The sequence below is a fragment of the Protopterus annectens genome, chromosome 3.part0, assembly GCF_019279795.1.
Source record: "Protopterus annectens isolate FY-2018-M chromosome 3.part0, PAN1.0, whole genome shotgun sequence".
Taxonomy (NCBI): domain Eukaryota; kingdom Metazoa; phylum Chordata; order Ceratodontiformes; family Protopteridae; genus Protopterus; species Protopterus annectens.
The window spans coordinates 1,977,300,024-1,977,324,941 of record NC_056731.1 but is presented as its reverse complement, the minus strand read 5'-3'; positions in this window follow the sequence as shown (position 1 = coordinate 1,977,324,941).

The following is a 24,918-nucleotide window of genomic DNA, read 5'->3' as shown; positions in this document are numbered from 1 at the left end:
ACACACATCCAAGAGAGCTGGGCCTATCACTGCTAACTAACTTGACCATGTTGTCCAAAGTGTTACAGGTAGGCTGCACACAGCACATGCATAACTGGGCTGGATTGTAGTATCATATACCTGTATGGTTGATGGTGACAGTGGTAACTATAAAGTGGTACATGGGACATACACTGGGTGTACCTTGGTGTAATGACAGTGTAGACAGCACCCACATCCCCCAGTAGATATTGTACTCCCTGAAACCCATGATGACACTCTGACATACCCACTATCACATATTGCCCATGACTGCGATACAGCCCATTGTATAACCCAACAGTGGTACTACAGGGATATGCATCCAATGCACATACCACAGGCATAGTAGGGTGTTGCATTGTCATGCCTCACCTAGGGGCAGCAACAACATTATCTGTATTACTGTGTGGGAATCGGTTTTGTAATAGGAGTATGTGGCCTCAGAATGCTGTACCCTACAGATATACCGACATACACACACTTGCCAGAACTCAATGAGTATCCCATGCCTATTGACCCATTTGTACAACACTGCAGTGCTGGTACTGCTAGGGTCGTGTAGCTAGTAGGGAGAGAAGCATAACAGGGTACATGTAATGTCCCATATAGCAGCAGCTACAACTGACTATGGCAATGTGTGCTACGGTGGTTGTCAAGGCCCTCATGGAATTCCTGAATACAGGTGTGCTAACACACAGACACTGCTATATTCAGTAATGCACACTTACACATGTAGCAGTTCTGGCGTGCATCGCTGCAGGTGGTCATAGCTGTGTACCTAGCTATTGTCCATGGAGAGATGGGTTGTGTAGAGGATGTGTGTACAGTGGTATCCTGCCACCGGCAATGTGGCAGCAGGCAATTTATCAACAGACACCACTGTGGTGACCCTCAGGGTGAGAGTGACATGAATAAGCCTATCCTGTGGGTGCCTCCTGCACATAGCCACTGAGGTAATCAAGTTGACATGTATGCAACATGTATTACAACACATTGTTAGTGTCTGTGATGGAGACCTGTATCCAAGCATGTTCTGTTGACTGTGGTAGTGCTATGGGAGGTACCCATGGCATGTGGTGCATACAGAGTGTTGTCTTCTATATGTGCCAGTACTTACACAGGTGGGCAGACATGTCAGTGTCAATCAAGCATAGGTTGCCTGTACATATCCCAGCTGGATACCTGTCATCTGCACATCTCGAGAGGGACTGACAGTCATCAGCTTGGCAAGTAGCTATGTAGTAGGATGAATGTGTTGACAGATAGACATTTGACAACAATATGTATGCCATAACTACATGTTGGAAGCCCTCACTAACATGTGCTGTACAGACGGTAGTCTACAGTTGCATTCCAAATGTTGGATCATTATCCAGTAGGGGTTATATACTGTGACACAACTCACATACCAGGGATACAACAGGGAGGCCTCAGCATCCAGCTATGCCTGCAGGTGTGCCTGTTGTCAGTATTACATTTAGCACTCTACTCTTGCCTGGGAAAGCGCTGTCAACAGTACTACCACCATGATACACTACATGCCAGTGTGATAGCACATACACTGGGCTACTACCCCAGTATGTAACACATTCACATGGATAACAGCGCTCTATAGGCCTCATATACTTGTGTATCCCAGAAATGACACTCACACCCCTTGCTACTGTAATGACAGCACATAGGCGCATGTATTGTACATGGCTAGGTGGTGTGAACTGGTTACCAAGGCTAAGCTATGCTTAGCAGGTATCAACATTGCTCCAATTTAACAGCTAAGCTGATTTGCGCACTGGTAAGTGAAGCCTACACTGTGTAAGTGCCCATATGTTTAGCCGTAGCTTAGCACAGCTTAGTTTGTGCAAACCCACGCAAACATGCTTAAAGCTGCTCAAAACTGTCTTAACCACTCTGTATCCGACAGCCTATGTTCTGCCCAGCAACAAAATGAACAGCCCTTGCTGGTCTTGAACCCAGGACCCAGTACACTATATTCACAGCACTTATTCACTATGCCACGACCAATGTGAAGACAGCTATTGTTCTTCCAATATATCTGTCAATACACATATTGATTAGTATTGAACAATTGCCTTTACTTCCACAATTATGTGGCACTTGTCATTAATATGACTGTTGCATCACATATGTTGTTTAATCATAACGTACACATATAAGATACATACAGTGAGATACATCTGGGAAGGTATACACATGTCTACATGTACATACACATATATATTCATACATATGTCTGTATACACATCTGTATGGTGAATCATATATATGGCCATGTGTAGCTCTCTTTGTATATACATATATATGTATATATAGATATATGTATATATAGCTATATATGTATGCACATTTTACGTGTACAGATATGCCTATTTATGTAGATATATATATGTAAATATCTATAACTATATGTACATACATATCTATTCTGATATACCCATTACTGTCAATATATACGTAGATATCCATAAGTATATCTTCATATGTATCTATATCTGTATACGTGTAGACATATATTGCTGTGTATATGTATATATATTTCAGTGTTTATATGTATATATATATATATATATATATATATATATATATATATATATATATATATATATATATATATATATATATATATATATATATATATATATATATATATATATATATATATATATATATATATATACAACTATGTATGTTGATATGTATATGTGTATATATCTATATAGATATATGGATAATTATATGTACATATATGTTCACCATATGTCGAGAACATGGAGTGGAGTCCTACCTCAGCCCCAATAGTCCCAACCTCTTAGTGCAAGAGGATGTCAGGTATGTATTGCAGGTATATATTTAGACTGTTGCTACTGTAATAGAGGTTGTGTTAACGGACATGTTGTGTGTGGAATGTCACATCTGCTTTTAACATATGCGACATGATAGTACAGTACCACCACTAGCACAGTAATGATCCTGTGGACTACAGCAGAGATATGGCCAATAAATGTGGACAGTCTGACACACTCTGGTCAGTACAGCGGTATACACAGAACCCCTTTGTGCAAGACATGTGGACCAAGTCTGACAATGTGAGAAGAGAATTTATGCACCACCAAGCAGAAACACTGTATTGTAATAATCTCCACAAATACAGCATGTTAGGCGTATGTACATATTTTTTGAAACAAATTATAAATTCCAAGATCTTTCAGAAATATAGTGAAACGGCAAGTCTGTTTAGCAATTAAGTCAGCACTTACTTCACAGAGTTCTCATCAGTTGTGCTAACTTACTTTCACTCTTAAGTTGCAGTCTTGGTTAGTAGTTCCCTTAAAAACTTCAGGATTGATGCCAAGTTAGCAAATGCTTTCAAACTGTAAACTGAAGCCCTTTTTCATTAGTCCAAGTCTCATTAAAACCACAAAAAAAATTATTTCACAGTTTAAAACAATGCTTACTTCCACAGGGCTCTCATCAGCTATGCTGACATGCTCTCAGTTCACAATAATAAGTTCTGAATGATAGTTTTCTTTAAAAGCTTTAAAATGAATCCCAAACTAAAAAGCTTGCTCTGGTGAGCTTATTTAGTAAAACACACACAAAAAGCACATTTGCTTGTTAGCCTTCTTCAGTTTGATGAAATTTCAGTTTCTTCGTTTCAAAATATAAAATAACTACTAGCCATTCAGATACTTCCATCTACACACACTTTTTGTGAACTAATCATGTTCCTTGTATTGAGTACTTTACTTTGGTTTAGCTGAGCCATGCCTGTTTCTTAGGATTCATTTTAAAGGGACTACAGCATTTATCCCAGGTGACTTGTGTGCCTTTAAGTTCAATATCCATTTAATTTCTTTATTCTCCATCAAATTTTTAATATCACTTCCCCTGTTGGTTACTGACATTAATTCAATAACCTGAAAATGTGTGAGATGGGCTATGACATGATTTGCTAAACTATTTTGCTGATCCCAATGAATAATATCCCTTTGGTGCCTTAGAATACGTTCTTTAAATCACTGTTTCGTTTTTCTAATATAAAACGCTGTACAGTCCTTACAGGTTGCAATGTAGACCAGATGTTGTGAGGTGCATGTGGATGACACTCTTCAAAATTAAAATGTTGGCTTTGATACAGGATGGATGAAATTAGGCTCATTGTTAATATATTTACAAGCCTTGCATCGTCCACATTTCTTAGTGCTTATGGCATGGGGAGGTGTAGTACTAGTCAGTCCTCCTTTATTACATAATAAACGTTTTAAATTCTTCCTATTTTTGAATATAAATTTTGGCTGATCTCCCACTATGTTCCATATTTTAGTGTCTTCCATAAGGACTGGCCAATATTTCTTCACCACTTCACATATCTGAGCATTATCTGTGCTATATGTCAGAGTACAACTAAGCTCATTTGTCATAGTTCCTTTCCTGTTATATGGTAAAGTAGTTCCAGTTGTAGTATTCTAGTAATAAGGACATCCCTTATTATCTCTTATGCTAGCAACATCTTCATTATTACAAAAATATTTTCCTTTATAGCCCTGTTGTTGTAAATGTCTTGCTAATGAGGCACATTCTTTCCTATAAGTAGGTTCCTCTGTACATAGTCTTGATATTTGTGTTGCTTGATTGTTCATAATATTCTTATATATATGCCTGGGGTACATACTATCACGATGTAAGTAATGGTTCCTCCATGTCTCTTTCTGGTGCAGTTCAGCAATCAAACCTTGGGATGGTGTATATTTCAAATTCACATCAAGAAAATCAATTTCTGTCTTAGAGTATTTTACGGTAAGCCTTAAGAATTCCGTAGACAAATGTAAATAGTCAAACGCTATTATGTCTTCTTCTTGTCCTTTCCATGCTAAAAAAATATCGTCCACAAATCTCCCATAATATAGGAGATGTCTCAACTAAGGATTATTCTCATTCAATATTTTCTGACGTTCCCACTTTGCTGATACCATATTAGAATAGGTGTTTGCACATGGAGTGCCCATAGCTACACCTCACTTTTGTGAATAGTAATTCTCTTCATATACAAAGATATTATTATGCAATATAATATTTAATAATGTGCAAATAAGGTCAGCATTAAATCCAATCTCTCCAGCTAGATCTCTAATAGCCTCTATTCCATACTCATGAGGTATAACTGCAAAACGATTGTTCACATCCATAGTTACCAGAATAAGTGCTGTACCTGGCTCTAATTTTTTCATATCAACTGAAAGTTGTCTTAAGAACTCTCCTTTTCTTTAATAATGCTTTCTAGTTTAGATAAATGTGGTTTTAGTTCACATTCCACATACATGGAAATGGGTTCTGTAACCTATCCTTTCCTGGCTACTATCGGCTGTAAAGTTGGGTCCATCGCATCTTTGTGCACCTTTGGTAGTCCACTAATGTATGGTATTATGGGATGATCAACCATTAGAAAGTTAAATAACTCTTCATTAATTCTTCTCTCCATTAATAGTTCATACAATTCATCACTTATCTTTGCCACCATCTGTTCCTGAATTGACTTTGTTATTATACAATAAGTCTGCTGGTCACTTAGCATGGATAACATTTTTCTTTTATACCAATTTGCTTCCATTACTACTTTGGCTCCTCCTTTGTCTGCAGGTTTAAACACCAAGTCTTTCTCTCTTGTAATTTCTTTAAAGCTTTTACTTCACCTTTAGACATATTGGTGAAGCATTTTCCTCTCTTTTCTTTTTCTCTTAACTTGGTGACTTCTGCTTCACACAGACCTATAAACATTTCCATTGTTGGATGGTTGACTGGAGTAAAAAACTTGGTTTCTTGTAGGGTACTTGCTGGACTGTACTTTCACCAAAAATGGATTTTAATGTTACATTTCTAGCAAACATTCTTATATCAACACAAAATTCACTTAAATCTGAATGTAAGGAAGGAATACAAGTCAAGCCCTTTGATAAAATATTCATACTTTCCTTGTCTAAATTTATATTGGACAGGTTAATAACCATAGATCGATTTTCCTGGGTTACAGGAATTTCTTTTTCTTTCTCTCTTGACTCTGTGTTCTGCTGTTTCTTAATTGATGTTCTTTCACTGGTACTGGAAACTGATAGAAAAAAGGGGTATGGTTGGCATCTTCTTTAGGTATAGCTCCTGTCGAGGTGCTGGGTATACTATCAGCTGTAGTATTTCTGAAGTTGAATATTTTGAAAGTGCCATTTGATTTAGTCTTATTCTTATTTTCAGAAGTCTGAGATTGTATATTCTCTGAGTTTCTGACTTCATTGACAGTATTACTTTGTTCTGTAGGTTCAAGTGTAACCTTATTTCCGTCATCTATACTGTCTATTTTATATTCTCTTGGCCATTGGAAGATGTTCCCTTCTTTGAAATCTTTATAATCCCGTAGCATTTTCTTCATTTTTGGGCTTTTAACCTGACATCATATGCAGATAATCTTTGTTGTAGTGTTTCTAACCGGCGTATTTCAGATTCACTTAGTTCTAATCCTTCCATTTCTGCTTGTTTCAGTCTTATCAAATCAGCTGCTTGTTCCTCTTCTGGTTTAAAATGTTCTATTAGCAAACGTAAGTAACTGAAGCTTGTTTCCAGGTTGATGCTCTGCCATTTGGCTAATAAGCCTGGTCGACTATTTCCATATGTACGTAAACATTTAACCCTCATTCCCCTTGGAATGATTTTATGTTGCAGGCAGGCCTCAAAATGAAAGTGTTGCCATAGTAGTCTTTTTAATTTAAATGCTGCCTCTTCCACTTCTTTGTATAGTTTTTCAAAATTCTCTGTTCCACTATTTTCACATAATTCTTCTAAATTCCCTGTTTCCAGATTTAGAAGTAAGAAAGGATTCACTGATTCTCCTAGAAATCCTGCAACTGTTCTGTTTTTCATAGATTCTTTGCCTGCAGCATCAGCCATGTGTACAAGGGAAATAAACTTAAATCAACTTAATTAAAAAATCCCAAGTACTAAAGGTGCATCAAACAAGAACAAAAAATGAGAAGAGAATTTATGCACCATCAAGCTAAAATGCTGTATTGTAATAATCTCCACAAATAACAGCGTGTTAGGCGTATGTACGTATTTCTTGAAACAAATTATAAATTCCAAGATCTTTCAGAAATATAGAGAAACAGCAAGTCTGTTTAGCAATTAAGTCAGCACTTACTTCATAGAGTTCTCATCAGCTGTGCTAACTTACTTTCACTCTTAAGTTGTTGTCTTGGTTAGTTATCTTAAAAACTTTAGGATTGATGCCAAGTTAGCAAATGCTTTCAAACGAAAAGTGCTTTTGGCTGTTAGCCTTCTTCAGTTCAATGAAATTTCAGTTTCTTAGTTTCAAAATATAAAATAACTCTTAGCCATTCAGATACTTCCATCTACACACAACTTTTTGTGAACTAATCATGTTCCTTGTATTGAGTACTTTACTTTGGTTTAGCTGAGACATGCCTGTTTCTTAGGATTGGTTTTAAAGGGACTACAGCATTTACTCCTGGAAGGCGAAGGCCGAGACGTTAGAGTTTTTTTGGCGAAGGCCGACGGCGTTAGTTTTTTTGTATCTTTTGTTCTTTTACATTCCACATTTTGAGTGCTGTTGTTTATACTACAGCATTTATCCCAGGTGACTTGTGTGCCTTCAAGTTCAATATCCATTTAATTTCGTTGTTCTCCATCAAATTTTTAATATCACCTCCCCTGTTGGTTACTGGTATTAATTCAATAACCTGAAAAACAAAATTATGTGTGGGATGGGCTATGACATGATTTGCTAAAGTGTTTTGCTGATCCCGATGAATAATATCCCTTTGGTGCCTTAGAATACGTTCTTTAAATCGCTGGTTCGTTTTTCCAATATAAAATGCTGTACAGTCCTTACAGGTTGCAATGTCGACCAGATGTTGTGATTGATTTTCTTGATGTGAAATTGAAATATATACCATCCCAAGGTTTGATTACTGAACTACACCGGAAAGAGACATGGAGGAACCATTATTTACATTGTGATAGTATGTACCCATGGCATATATTACTACAACTGGAATACTACAACTGGAACTACTTTACCATATAACAGGAAAGGAACTATGACAAATGAGCTTAGGTGTACTCTGACATATAGCACAGATAATGCTCAGATATGTGAAGTGGTGAAGAAATATTGGCCGGTCCTTATGGAAGACACTAAAATAAGGAACATAGTGGGAGATCAGCCAAAATTTACATTTAAAAATAGGAAGAATTTAAAACATTTATTATGTAATAAAGGAGGACCGACTAGTACTATACCTCCCCATGCCATGGGCACTAAGAAATGTAGACGATGCAAGGCTTGTAAATATATTAACAATGAACCAAATTTCATCCATCCTGTATCAGGCCAAAATTTTAATTTTAAAGTCTCAGCCACATGCACCTCACAACATCTGGTCTACATTGCAACCTGTAAGGACTGTACAGCGTTTTATATTGGAAAAACGAACCAGTGATTTAAAGAACGTATTCTAAGGCACCAAAGGGATATTATTCATCGGGATCAGCAAAACAGTTTAGCAAATCATGTCATAGCCCATCCCACACATAATTTTTCTTTTTCAGGTTATTGAATTAATATCAGTAACCAAAAGGGGAGGTGATATTAAAAATTTGACGGAGAATAAAGAAATTAAATGGATATTGAACTTAAAGGCACACAAGTCACCTGGGATAAATGCTGCAGTCCCTTTAAAACCAATCCTAAGAAACAGGAGTGTCTCTGCTAAACCAAAGTAAAGTACTCAATACAAGGGACACGATTAGTTCACAAAAAGGTGTCTGTAGATGGAAGTATCTGAATGGCTAGTAGTTATTTTATATTTTGAAACTAAGAAACTGAAATTTCATTGAACTGAAGAAGGCTAACAGCCGAAAGTGCTTTTCGTGTGTGTTTTACTAAATAAGCTCACCAGAGTGAGCTTTTTAGTTGGGATTCATTTTAAAGCCTTTAAAGAAAACTATCATTCAGAACTTATTATTGTGAACTGAGAGCACGTCAGCATAGCTGATGAGAGCCATGTGGAAGTAAGCGTTGTTTTAAACTGTGAAATAATTTTTTTTGTGGTTTTAATGAGACTTGGACTAATGAAAAAGGGTTTCAGTTCACAGTTTGAAAGCATTTGCTAACTTGGCATCAATCCTAAAGTTTTTAAGGGAACTACTAACCAAGACTACAACTTAAGAGTGAAAGTAAGTTAGCACAGTTGATGAGAACTCTATGAAGTAAGTGCTGACTTAATTGCTAAACAGACTTGCTGTTTCTCTATATTTCTGAAAGATCTTGGAATTTATAATTTATTTCAAGAAATACGTACATATGCCTAAAGCGCTGTTATTTGTGGAGATTATTACAATACAGCATTTCAGCTTGGTGGTGCATAAATTCTCTTCTCATTTTTTTGTTCTTGCTTGATGCACCTTTAGTACTTGGGATTTTTTATTTAAGTCTGACAATGTGGATGTTAACAGCCATGTAGATGGGTATATCACGTAAATACTGGAATACATATGCCCACATAGGTTATGCATTCACACACCTCTGTCTGTCCTGACACATAACCACTGGTGCAGAGGTCACATGGCCACATACTACCCACTAGTTAGTGACATACATCTGTACAGCATCCCACTGCTTTGACAGAAATACAGGACAGTTATGATAGCCCGGCAGCAGTACATCTGGCAAATATCTAGACATAACATCACACTGGGTAAGTACACTAAGCTGATAGGCATGTAACGGAGCACTGTGCAAACTACAGGCAGACTGCCACTACACTGGCCTACATTTCTTATAGGGGAATGCACATGTACCTGCAAATATAGCAGGCTCTACAGGCATGTCACAGCACAGAGTAACAGACACCTGTGTGAAAGTGCATACCCACAACCAATGTGAACACAGCCACAGCCACATATGGTAAGCTAGCTTAATATTACAGTATATGGACTGTCTGATCAACACCATCCTCATATGTGCCACTCACACACTAACCCTGCATATACTGGGCCACTACACAGTGTGGTCTGATGCCTGTCTGTGGTATGGAACATGTGTGTGTTTGGTCCTACAAACATGTAAGCCGATAGTGTACCATACACTGGAGCAGCATGTAACATCAGATAGAACAGGACCAAGAACAATGACATCTACCACAGTCTGTACACAGGCCAAGGTACATATTCACAATACACACACTGTCGACAATCACCATAAGTACACAGATCTCAGTACTGTACACACAACCACAGAATGCCCAGGTTATGTCCTTAAATATAACCCCTACTATACATAACATGTGTAGCAGTCTGATATCTCACTGGCTTGTTATCAGATATGATGTCAATAAATAATGGTGTACAGAACATATGCACCTCTTACTGCATGACATATGTACAAAGGTTGACAGAGTTGTGGCTGGAGGCACAAACACAGGGCCAATATTGACATGTTGCTGTGATAACCTCATACATTTACTGTTGTACCAAGGTTTATTGTGACATATGTCCTATGAGGGATATGAAGTCAGTAATTCTCATGGCTGTCACCATGTTCTGACTGCACTCCTCACGCTATGCTTCTGCAGTTCTCAGATAGGGGTTCTGCGTGTAACACAAGAAACAAAAGGCACCACACACTGCCCAGTCTGCAGATGACCATACAGATGGGGGTTTTCTCAAAAACATAGCACTGGCATGACAGGTATTAAAACATGTAGACCAGACATATCCATACACACCCTGTTAAACCAACATTACTCCAAATGCAGAATAGCAACACTTACATTCTGTAGTCATGTCAGGTGCATCCCCCTACTGTGTGTTGGCCTGTTTCCACAGTGTATGTTGTTAGAGGTAAATCCCAAATCCATCTGTGATGCTGTTTGCCAATCACCAGATCTAGGTCCTGCTCACATTGAATGAAAAAGTCCAATACCAACATGATGTTCCTAGATATTGGAGTGTGTTTCCATGCAATTGGCTATGGGAATGTTACCACAGCTGTTCCACATGCAATCAGCTAGAGGAGGGCTGAAATTCATGCAGAGGCCATTGGCTGATCATGGGCATCACTTACAAAACACAAGCTGCTGCCTAAGCAAAGCAGGTGCAGTTCTCCACATCCACCAGAGAGGGAGTGAGAGAGACAGAGACAAAATAAGTCAGGCTGGGGGTGGAAGAGTAAAACCTAAGCACGTTTTTGTCACCCCTGACTGACTATGTATTGCTATCACATGTCTATGGAGTTATTGAATGCATCACATAGCTTACATGCTGATGAGCTGACCAAATGTATATGTGATGGTGAGTTACATCTGCAACAGTGATATGCTAGCAAGATGGTAGGTGTAGTACACATGCCTGTCCACATGAACAGGTGTCAGCATCAACACGGCCACACTTTCTCAGGGACTCACACACATTGACACACATGGCAGGGTCAGGAATACACTTCCTAACTAGTTAGTTTTCCACAATACAGTAATGTGCAGGTATTACATGCACCACAGGGGTTATCCGGAGGTTACATGGGCAAAGGGTATGTGAAGGTATCTGACATCAGACAGCATGCTTCCGTATGCCAATGGAAGTTGTAGTGAGTGAGAATGTGGTCAAAAGCACCATACACCACACACACAGACACAGGTTGCCAGTACTGACATGCATGCATGCATTGCTTCATGGGTGTGTAGTGGCTGACTGTGCCTGAAGACTATACAAGGCTAGGTGAAGGGTATACCTTAGCATCAGGCCACATGACAATGGACTGCATTGTGGCTCAGGGGTTTAGTGCTTGAATTGACCCACGCAGGTGGGTATTGTATTCACCATCCGGTCACATGGGTAACTATTGTGTGTGGCCATTGATGTGTAATGCCTGCCATGTATGTGTTCTTTAGTACATGACATGGACGCTGTCTGGGATGTGCACATGTCCCACATGCATGTACAGTGACATGTAGAACTGTACCTGGGGTGTCTGGCCCATGCTGTGTACACAGATTGTCATCAGCAGATGTGCCAGTCCTGGCCTCATGTGGCAGAACTAGTAATGGACAGCAGGTTGACCCTGATCCTATATTGATAGCATGATACAGGTATTCCCTGGTGTCAGTAGAATCTGTCCATACACGGTATGTGTTTAAGGCATGGTATGTCTTTTGTGGGTCACATTTGATGGCACCGCAGGTGTTGCAGGCATCCAGTGGGAACATAGAGAAGACACATTGTCTGCAAGAACGTGCCTATTGTACTGATGGACAGGGTGCCATTCCCTCTGTAGTCCACTGCAATCACACCATGGTTACTATCTGTGGGTGATATGCAGGGTACTACCAACATAGCGGTTGTTGCCTAGGCAAGTGTGTTTGTGTATGAGACATGGATTGATAGTGTTCTCTGCGTAATACAAGGGTGCTAACTTTGTTCGCCAGGTCTTGAATCACATGTAGGAGTATGGATTGGCACCCCAGCCTTGCACCTATTTCACATCTGTTATCCTTGTAAGGTGGAAATTGTGACATATAATAGGGCCACCATATAAGAAATTTGCAAAACCCGCTCCACAATAAGTCCGGTTGTTACACACTGGCAGACAGCTCCACACAGGATATGAATGACAAACACAGACACGCACTTGCAATGTCTGGGTTTAGAACCCCTACCTAATTATTTTACTACACTACAGCATTACACAGTTATAGGACACTCCACAGAGATTACTGGAGTACTACTTCCCCAAAGGTGTATTTCACTGGAAATAATATCAGCAGGCTTGCCAAAGAAGATCAATTGAGGTTGTAGTGACTGTGAATGGCCCCAAAAGCAGTGCACCCTACACAGACAAAGAAACACTTTTTATGTGTGGGAAACGAACCCTACCAAAGTACTATATCACACTACAGCATTACGCTGTTATAGGACACACCACAGAGATTACTGGGCTATTCCTTTCCCAAAGGTGTATTTCACAGTGAATGACATCAGCAGGCTTGCCAAAGTAGGGCATTTGAATTGTAGTGAGTATGACTAGCCTAAAAAGCATTGCTCCCTACACAGACAAAGAAACACATACACAAGCATCCACACTTATCATGTGTGGGAATAGAATCCCTACCAAAATACTATATCACACTACAGCATTATGCTGCTATAGGAAGTACCATGGAGATTACTGGGCTACTCTTTTCCCAAATGTGTATTTCACTGGGAATGACATCAGCAGGCTTGCCAAAGTAGGGCAATGGAGGTTGTAGTGACTGTGAATGGCCTCAAAAGCATTGCACCCTACACAGACAAAGAAACACACACACAAACATCCACACTTGCCATGTCTGGGAATACAACCCCTACAAAACTACTATATCACATTACAGCATTACACTGTTATAGGGCACACCACAGTGATTACTGAGCTATTCCTTTCCCAAAGGTGTATTTCAAAGTGAATGACATCAGAAGCCTTGGCAAGGTAGGGCATTTGAATTGTAGTGAGTGTGACTGGCTTAAAAAGCATTGCTTCCTACACAGACACACACACACAGTTGTCATGTCTGGGATTAGATCTCCTACCTATCTAGTTTATCACACTACAGCATTAGGTAGTTATAGAACATGCCACAGTGATTACTGGGCTACTCCTTTCCCAAATGTGTATTTTAAAGTGAATGACATTGGCAGCCTTGCCAAAGTAGGACATTTGAATTGTAATGAGTGTGACTAGCCTAAAAAGCATTGCTTCCTACAAAGCCATAAACACACAATGACCATGTCTGGGAATAGAACTCCTACCTAACTGGTTTATTACACTATAGCATTACGCAGTTATAGGAAGCACCACGGAGATTACTTGGTTGCTCTTTTTCCAAAGGTATATTTCAAAGTGAGTGACATCAGTAGCCTTGCTAAAGTAGGGCATTTGAATTGTAGTGAGTGTGACTAGCCTTAAAGCCTTGCCCCCTACACAGACATGCACAGTTGCCATGTCTGGGATTAGAACTCTTACTTAACTAATTTATCACACTACAACATTACGTGGTTATAGGACACACCACAGAGGTTACTGGGCTACTCTTTTCCCAAAGGTGTATTTCAAAGTGAATGATATCAGCAGCCTTGTCAAAGTAGGACATCTGAATTGTAGTGAGTGTGACTAGCCTAAAAAGCATTGCTCCCTACACATACACAGTTGCCATGTCTGGGAATAGAACTCCTACCTAACTAGTATATCACACTACAGCATTACGCAGTTATAGGACGCACCACAGAGAACACTGGGCTACTCCTTTCCCAAAGGTGTATTTCAAAGTGAATGACATCAGCAGGCTTGTCATAGTAGGGCTATGGGGAGGGCAGTTTATGTGCATGGGCCATAACCCATTCATCCAGAGGTAGACACATCACACTCAGGCACACACAGGTTTATATTCCATAGGTACTTGTATACAACTGCTAGATGACTACTGCCTTGTACAGTCATGTTGCACAGCTAGCACTTGCACCACAGAATCTGTAATGCTGAGGGATACCAGTGGCTAATGTCTACAGTGAGTGACATTTACACATCATGTGGTTGCAGCCATTTGGCTGTGTGCTGGGTGGGACAGGCCTCATGATGGAAGGCTCTTTGTCACTGTCACTCTCTTCCACACATCTATGTATGTGTACTTTTGGCATATTATAGTGTGTTGTCCTTGGATATATGTGTGTATTCCTATCCAATGTGTGTGCAAAGCATGACTGGTGCATACTGAGGAGTGTATGCACTAACATCTGCAACTGTCAGATATGTATGGTCCACTGTTGTTGGCAGACATGGGCTCATTTGTTTAAGTGTGTGAGCGTGCGTGGTATGACCTTCTGTATTGAATGTGTGGATCCATTCCAGGTAGTTTGACTCCAGTGCAGTATTTTGTGTTCTACACCTACAGGTAGCAAAGTGTTTCTGCAGGTTATCTGTAGATCAGTTGGCAATATGGGGGGGTCGCACTGTGCAAGGGATAGTGTGTACTGTAGGTGATTGTGTCTGTGCTGCTTCTGCTACATAGTACTGGTGTTAGCAGAGATATTCAAACATGTGTACTGTTATACACTGTGATGTTTTATGTCCTCAAGTACTGTCAGGTGGACAGTTTTGCTCACAGTGATGTCCTTGGGAACACAGGGTGAATGCAGCTATGTCGAATATTGTAGTCAAATGCCTACATATTCATGGAAAGTTATGCCATTCTGGAGGGGGAGATGCAGACACTTGCTGCTAGGTCTGTGTATCCAGTTCAGCACCTTGGTACAGTGCTGGCAGAGGATCCCATACTTGTACATCCATTGACATGACAGCAAGGCCTTATCTTGCTGTGGCAATACCTCACAGCTGCACAGATTCACACAGGTTACCCAGAGGCAGGGGTCATAAGTTAGGACATTACCCCTATTGTCGTGGACGTGCAGGTTTGTAGCCACCCATTTTTGTGTTTGCAGCCAGGGATAGTATGTGCACATGGCTGTATGGCAGACCTTGCACATTCCATGCTGCCCATGCCCCCCCTCTATTATTCTATCTCTTCCATACATTATGCATACATTCTCTGATAATTTTCCTATAGTTATCACCTCATCACAGCTGTGTTTTGGTGTTGGTCAACAGTTCATGCAGTGGGACATGGTGGACATGCTACTGTGGTTTGTCTACATGACCTTGCATATGGTGCATGTGGAGTGTGTGATGCTGTTATTTGGGTGTCCATGACATAACATACATAGGCAGTACGGGTGAGACACAGGCCTTTTGCAGAGGTCTGTAAACCATTTATTGGTGATGCAGGCCAGCTGTAGCAGGAAATTACATTCTGTCAGTCCTACAGTTCCAGACTGCCATACAGTATATTCCCCTGGGGTGACAGGGCAGGTGTGCTAGGTGTTCATGCCAATACTTTCTATCAGTATTGATCAGGTGGTGTGGATGCTGGCAAGGTGCTACTTACAGCTAGGGACACACCTGCATGGGACACCTGCACTACATGCTGCATTCTTTTGCTATTGCCATACACAGGTGGGGGCATATTGTACCCATTCCCGACAGCAGGGATACTACCAGAGAGGTACCTGTGGGTGGTGTTTGGGTGAGCTGGGTGCATGTGTACTATGGACACTACTTGCATCAGACTCACAGATATGCATGGGGTATTCCAGTTATGCTGGCTTGTGCAGGGACATCAGCCTTTTCCCAGTACAGCAGTCCTATCACCTTTGTGATCTGTAAGTGTTCGGTCAGACGACATCGGTATTCCCTACTACAAGCCCAAATAATGTGATGCATACCTGTATGTACAATTCCAAGGGTGTGTCCATTTCACAGTTACACATTATATACTGTATGTCTGGGGTACTTTTCCATGTGTACTGCTTGTATATCTAGCTCAATAGTCATGCCATGTCCATCTTTCAGACAGTGACACATATTACCACCATACATTTACAATGGTTTACTGCTAGCATGTGTTATACTGGGGGGAATTGTCTTTGGCACTGCAGTTGTGAGGACTTGGCCCTGTCATAGGCAATAGTGGCAATGCTCACCAGGTCAAACCTCAACATGCATACATACTGACCACTTTCACACAATATGAAACACACATCAACCTAACACACGCATACCTGCATATTGTACACATGCTGCAATCTATCCTGCTACCTTGGCCACCTCAGGTCATCTGTGCTCCACTGGTATTATACCTACACATACATGTTACTACATGTCTACATCAGATTGGAGGGGGGGCACACCTGACTGTTACTACATTTCTACATAGGATTTGGGGGGGGCACATCTGACTGTTACAACGTGTGTACATTGGATTGGGGGGCACACCAGACTGTTACTACATGTCTAAATAGGAATGGAAGAGGGGGCACACCTGACTGTTACTACATTTCTACGTAGGATTGGGGGGGCACACCTGACTGTTTCTACATTTCTGCATAGGATTGGGGAGGGCACACCTGACACTTATACACATTTGCTATGACTGTACTGGTATGTCAGGTACTCCATTTCATCCTGTATTCTAACCTATCATGCTGACTAGAGGCATATCAGTGTATTACAGCTCTTAGGTCTGATTGACCTACATATCAGTTTCTGACGTCCTACCCTTCATAACTAACATACCACTGCTTGACCTGCTGTAGTCTGTCTGTGTAGGCCTGGGGGATGTGGTTACCCATAGCCATCATTCATAGGCCTTAGCACAGCCTTTGTTTGTATTTGTCTACACCTGTCCTGCTGGCTGAGACTGTTGTTGGGTATGTGAACCTCTCTGACTGGCACGTGTGAGTCATATGGACACTCATTTGGCCCAGCGTATTTCCTGCAGTGCGTTTTGTCACCATGTATAGTACTAGCTACTATGGTGACACCAGTATTTGTTACAGATCTCATGGTGCCACTATAAGTGTCTACTATCTGCTGGCATCTCATTCAGCCACCCAATTCCCTGGCATGCTCACATCCATACCATAGATACATGTAAGAACACATCCTACTCCATTCAGCAATTGGTAAGGAGAGTGACTTACCTTGTGGGTGTGCCAGTATTGAGGATGGTGCTAGAGGGCTGCCTATGTCGGTTACTAACCGAGTACATTTCTGCAGATTACACTAGTCCTGCATGACCGACTTCCAGCTTCCTGGATCACAAATTCACCTCATTTGCATGGATTTCACCAGCAAATGGAGTAATTTCCATACAGGAGCTGAGTACGTGCAGGACTAGTGCAGGAGCACTCATACACATCCCTGCAGCTTATTCCTGGATTGCACGATGGACATATTGCCTATCCCAGTTTGTTTGCTTGTCTTGGAGGGAAGATGCCCTACTTTAACAGGTGGCTCAGGTGTTAATCCTTTCAATGTCTAAAAATTTGTAAGATGATGTTTTCATTCCTTATTGTTGCCTTCTAATGTACTTCAGGATATAGTTGGCACACTCACTCATATTGTAGTTTCATAAGAAAAGTATTTAGTCATACAGTAGTCCTTTATGCTATAATTGATGTCAAACATTGTTCTTAATCATGAAATATACTTGAGATGTACTTGAGATCCATTTTCTCAATTTCCAAAATTCTGATGAAAGCCTATTTGCATTGTGCAGATCCTTCAAGATAGTTTTTGACATATATCTCCAGGATAAAAGTCATTAAGAAGTCAAAGCAGATTTTTTATGCATTTTCTTTTTTGGATAGCATCATTAAGTTGGCAAGCATAAATGCTTTGAAAGTGCATTTTTTACAATGACTCAGCAAGACAGCCTCATACAAGGTCACACGACAGATAAATCTACTGTTTGTACTGTTACATCTGCTAATTAATTTTATTATCAGTTCTCATTTGGAAATAACTGCGAGAAAGGTTTGTGGTCTTCCATCCATTATTATCAAAAATTATAAGCCAAATTATAACTATAAGGAAAGAAGAGGTTTTCCTATATGCATTTTACAGGCATTTGGACATTATGGCAGGATGTCTACCTCTTTATCAGATTCATAATCTGGCATTGTACCCAATTTAATAAAAGCTAAGACAAACAGTAGCGTGACATACTGAGTCTGACAGTAAATGAATCTTGCCTTTCCCTTTTTTCCCAGTGCAAACTTCCATTATCCTTTCCCAACTGTATTTTCCATTTATTGTTTTAATCATTAATACATCAAATGATATTTCTAAGCATGTGCAATAAACTGAGATATTCAGTGACCATTTCAAATTTCAGAATCCGCTTAGGTAAGTCCTGAGATGTGGAGACCAAACTTCAGAAAATCCAGACTTAATGTTATGTCCGACAGTGCCATTTCTCAGAATATTCACTCTCAGAAGTGATATGCAGGAGGCTTGCCTCACTACAATAAACAAGCCTAAAGAAGTGTGTTATTTGGTATTTTGCAATTCTTCATTTTTAACTTTTTTCAGTATCTCAGGATTCAGTAAAGTGAATCTTGAGGTTTCAGTAAAGAACTGCAATATTCCTATTGCCTGTATTTGGCAAATATTTCTATCTGTGGGGTATCAGAGAGCAGCATTCCTTAAAGCATCCAGACAATAGCGTTGCATAATACTCCCCCATGATCATCTTTCATATTTGCACATCTGCATGGTAGAATTAATAAAACTGTTTCATGCTGCATTTAATGTACCTCTTATGCTGAGTTGTCGCACTTAAAAGAATACAATTATGCCTAGGATAGCATTTTAGGAAAGTTATGATGTTCATTAGTATTAGAGGAGCTGTCAGTTTTTTATACTGCATTTTGATGGTTAACATATAGTACTATAGCTCCAAGCTGCTAATGAGCTACTTTCTATGCCAAGGGTAAAGGGTTTGATTCTTTTGAACTCCATTTGCCTATTGCATCACTCTGAGCAAGTCATTAAACTAGAGACTGCGTTTAGTTTGCCCCTAAAAAAGGACAGCTGTGTCCAGTGGATTTATGTGGTCAGCAAATAGACAAAAAAAAGTTGGTACCGTAACATCCATTATCAAACCACATAGGTAATTATGAAAAATAATGTGAAATGTTTCTCCTACCTCCGTTTCACTATTACTTCACATCATTAGGTGCCAGAAGGCTGCAGCTGAAGAAGCTTTAAGGCTGTAATGCTGTACATTGTTTCCCCATGTCATCTTTATTGTTGTGTCATAAAACTCTTTATTATTGGAAAACCTGCACAGCAAGAACATATGAAGGAGTATTCAGAAATATTTAGTGCACAGCATTACCTAAAATACTGTAAAATTATGTTATATACAGGGAGGTGAGTGATTCAAAGGATCACATATGGCTATCATTCTACAGTAGAGATAATGGGGTATTCATTGCATGCAAATAATTGTGTAAGGGCATGCAAGTCAGGGTCATCATGTTAATGAGACTTGCCATATATGCAAATAGAGAAATCAAACATGGCAAAACAGATTATACTAACCCAGAACTAAGAGCAGAGATGCTCATCTGTTCTAAGTATCAGAATTTCTCAGTGCATAGAAGGTTTACTAATGCTAATGCTAATGTGCTAGAAATAGCCGCAGACTAAGCTGAATAGCAAGTGTTAGCAGAATCAACAGGGATGAGTGGACTGCCTATCCCAGAGGGCACAAAGATTTCTGTAACATTAACCATCCTTGCTACAGTTTCAAGGGAAATGTTAGAAACTTTGCAAGTATTGGCCTCACTGGTCTTGTAGCTGTTCATTCTTATGTTGCTGCAGCATATGGAGAAACATATTGTTTTCAGGGACAGCAGAAAATGAACACTCTGCAGGCATTTTAAAAAATAGCTGTTTGCTGAGGTCATTTGCTCCATTCACTGAACCCATATTGCCAGTAACCCCCACCCCATATAGTATATGGTATATTGACTAGAAGGACTTCCAATTTATTACCTGCCTAGTGGTGTGCAATGCATCCATTCTCCAACAAGGTAGTTCCCATGATTCCCACTGTGATGCCCCTGCACTGGCCCAGTAATCAAGGAGCCTCAATCCACAAAACTGGCAGCAATGAGGGGACGTACACAATGGGAGGATGACAGGTACACACACAGTTAAGTACAATTTCCCCTTAAAAACACACAGAGATCACAGTCACTCATTCTGGTAGCTGGTTTATCCCTCTTTCTCAAGATCCCCAATAAGGCTCACCAATTCCACAGCTATAGAGTTGAGTCCTTAGCCATGGTTTCAAGCCAAGTCCTCACAACACTCTCTCTATCCAACCAATGCTTAGTGTCCCTGCCCAAGAAGCTGACACACACACAAACTTTGATATTTGATTTATACACACACACACCTAGTAAAGACTGGCACAGGTTTACTAGCTATCCCCCCTTCTGCCCAGACCATAAGGTAGTTAAAATATCACTGCCACCAGAACCCCTTATCAGCTACATTAAGCCCCTTGTCAAAGGGTGACCAATCCTACTGTGCAATGTTACTATTATCCAAATGGTAAGTGTGACCAAGAACAAGGCTATTTAGGAGTGGCCTGTACAGTGTCACCAAATACATGTATGTTTCACAAATATCAGCTACAAAAATAGGTTTAAAAAGATTTAATAATAAATAATAAAAGAACAAGACAATACTCAATCAACACAGTAACTACAGAGTTCAGAATCACAGGAATATTTAAAAACAACATTGCAGGACAGTCTCAAATAAATACAGAAAACATCTAAACTAATTTTTACTATATTCCTATCTCTAAAATAAATCACTGTTCCCTAGTTACCTACTATTAGCTACAATTAGAAATGCAAGTGCAGATGATGATAGGTTCATAGGTTCATAGGTTCATACTAGGCTATCTGCCCTAGGACATTTATAAGCCTAGCCAGAGTGTGTGTGGCTTTCACCACCCCTTAGGATGAGAATACTATACCCATTAGTTTGCTGTGCCTCTGTCCAGCAGTGATACAGAGATGATTCCCGGGGTAAACCTACGATCTCCCATCCACTTGTCAAGATTTCTCTTGAACAGAGTCAGTGAGGGGCTCTGCCTCACATGGACTGGGATTCTGTTCCATAGTGTAGGGAGTCTCTGGGTGATGAATCTGTCCCTCCAGCACGTCCTATTTATATCCGTGTTGAGGTTTAAGTCTCTTGCTCTCCTGGCTCTGGTGGATTTGGATTTTTGAGGTGGAGCATGTCCATTAATTCGGGTTGGACATGGCCTTGTATGTCAGGCACAGATCACCTCTGAGCAGACGGTATGCGACTGAATAGAGCTGGAGTTTCTTCAGTCAGGCATCAGATGACATATGTTTGAGCCCCTTTATCCTTTTGGTGAGGAACTTTTGGGGTCTTTCCAACTGCTGCAGGTGTTGGGTAAGGTACATTCCGAATGGGGCGTTGTACTCAATCATTGGTCTGATAAGTGAAGAGTACAGGGGTACAATGACCTCTCCTGATCTGGATGTGAATCCCTTCATGATCAGGTGGGCAATGTAGAAGGTCTTCCTAACCACTTTGGCAATGTGAGTGTCAAAAGAGAGGTTACTGTCAACTTGGGTCCCCAGGTCCCTGATAACTTCTTCCGTGTTTAATGGATTACCACCTATGTGGTAATTAGGGGTTACCTTGTTTTTCCCAAAGGGTATGACTATACATTTTTGGCATTTAGCTTAAGGCCATGGCTCTGGCACCAGTTATCCATTTCTATGAGACCTCTCTGGAGGATGTCTGTGTCTGATGGAGTGTCAATTATGGTGCCCAGTTTGCAGTCATCTGCAAATTTTGTCAGCCACAATCCCCTATGTTTGCCTGCACTTCAGAAAAATAAATGCCGAACAAGAAGGGGCCCAGGACTGAGCCCTGTGGGACACCGCTCGTGACCAGCTTAGAGTCTGACATGGCACCAGCAACTCTAACCCTGTGTGTTCTGTCCTTGAGCCAGTTTGCAACCCATCTTGTGACATATGGGTTTACATCTAAGCTGGTGAGCTTTTCTATGATGCCCGAGTGGGGTATTGTGTCGAAAGCTTTTGCTAGGTCAAGGTAGGCTGTGTGAACTGCCTTACCCTCATCAATGGCCTTAGTGACTGTTTCGAAAAAGTCGACCAAGTTCAAGAGGCAGGATCTGCCCTTGACAAAGCCAAATTGGGTAGGATCCAGTGTCTGTAGGTCCCCAATGTCTTTATTTATGAGTTCCATTATGATCCTCTCCATAGCTTTGCACACAAGGCTCGTCAAGCTTATAGGGCAGGAATTTCCAGGGTCCGTAGAAGCACCGCCTTTGTGGAGTGGGACCACAGTTGCCGCACGCCATTCTTTGGGTACGTATCCTGTAGTAAGGCTAAGATTAAACAGCAGCCTTATGTGTGGGTTTAGTTCCTCATTGAGTTCATGTAGCACACAGCCGGGGACACCGTCCGGTCCCATTGATGCTGTGTTTTTTGCTTTAGAGAGAGCAGCTCTCACCTGGGCATCTGAGATGTTTGGGAGGCTAGACTCTGGTGGGATAGATATTTCTCCTTTGGGGAGGGAGGAGAAATTTGCACTGAACCTGTCTGCCAGTATGTTGGCAATGTCTGTGGGTTCAGTGATTTTTTTATCATTTTGGACTAATTCTGAGCATATCTGGAAGTTTCCACCCAGGTTTCTAACATAGCTAAAGAAGGCCTTATGATTGTCTTTTGTGTCAAACTTTCTAAGACATGCCACGAATCACGGCAAATTTGGGTTTCCATTTTAGTACTTCTTTTAATTTTGTATCAACCCATTTTAGCATGCATATGTAATAGATTCGCGACCATCTATAATGGTCGCAAAGGAGGGTCATACATGTTCTTATGGAGTTTAGGTACTCCAAAAATAACTGGTGTCAAAGGGGTGGGCATAGTTAAATAATGATAGGTGTCTATGGAAATCATGCCATCAATGAATAGATCACTCAACTGTGCTTTCACACGTTGGTATGCTTGGTTAAATTCATTCAGTGAAACCTTAGCATAATTAGGTGTAAATAACATTTTGTACATCCTATTAGCATACTCATCCTCATCCATAAACACTACTCCCCCACCTTTGTCTGGTTGCATAACACGAATATTATGAGCCTTCACATACTCAATAAACTCCTTTTGTTGCAATGAAATATTACATTTATGAATATCAGTGGTACGGTAATAATTAGTAACCAAAGACCTAAAGTGAATCTCAGTAATTTTTTCAAAAGCTGCTAAGTTGACATCTAAAGGAGGATTAAAAATACTTGACACATATTCACTGGTTGAACAATGACTAGAATTATTAAACAGTAAGCTTAAATTAAGCTTCCGAACAAAAACTTTCAAATCACATAGCAAACGACCAAGGTTAGGCTTGGAATTAGGTATAAAATTAAACCCTTTTGTCAAAAATTCCACCATATCTTGTGCAATAGCCATGGAAGAAAAATTATAAACATTAAAATCACCGTGGTTGCTATGCAGAATAGTTAAATTGTCAATAATGTCCATCGTAGTTACCTCCTGCGTCGATTGTTCCTTTTGCGTTGTTGGCGCTGAAATTTGTTCGAACCAGTTGCATAAGATGTCACCTTGGGGCCATTCCTGTGAAAATCCTGATTATTGTTGGTATTATTGACTTGCTGTTGATTATAATTTTTGTTTTTAATTCTGTCACTGCGTCGAACACCATTATCCAAAGCTGTATTATTCCTTTGTGGAGAGTCCATGATGTCATCAGAAACAGACAGAACTGTTGTACTAGTTTCCATAGCAACTGGAGGACCTGCAAAATCTTTATTTTGAATATGTGGTGGATCTGGGTAAGCTCGACACTGCTGATAGGCGAGCTTATCCCTATTGATTTTACGAATCTTAGTTTCATGAATCTTCAGCAACAAAGATTCAATACTAGAAAAATCGTTTATAATCATATTGATAGCGTGCAAAGTCTGAATCAGAGACAATGCCATTGTCAAGTACCTCCAGTTGTTGTTGTAAATCAACTATCTGTGTCTCATACTGTTTAATAAGTAACTCTAAAAATGCTGTACTTTGTTTATCAAAAAACTGAATGAGTTGTTGATAAAACTCAGAATTCTTGATAATCCCCGATGGGTATTTCCACTGTCGTAAGCCCTTGGGTATTATCTGTAACTTAATGCATTCTTTAAGGTACAAAATTTCAATTTGCAGTTTTTTGAATTTCAGCAGTTTAGAGTCAAAATCTTTGAGACATAAGGCAATGTCATTAACTGGTTCTTGTAATAACCTGGATTGTAAAGGATTGCCCGTTTCAGTGCCACTAAACATATTCGGCAAAATAAG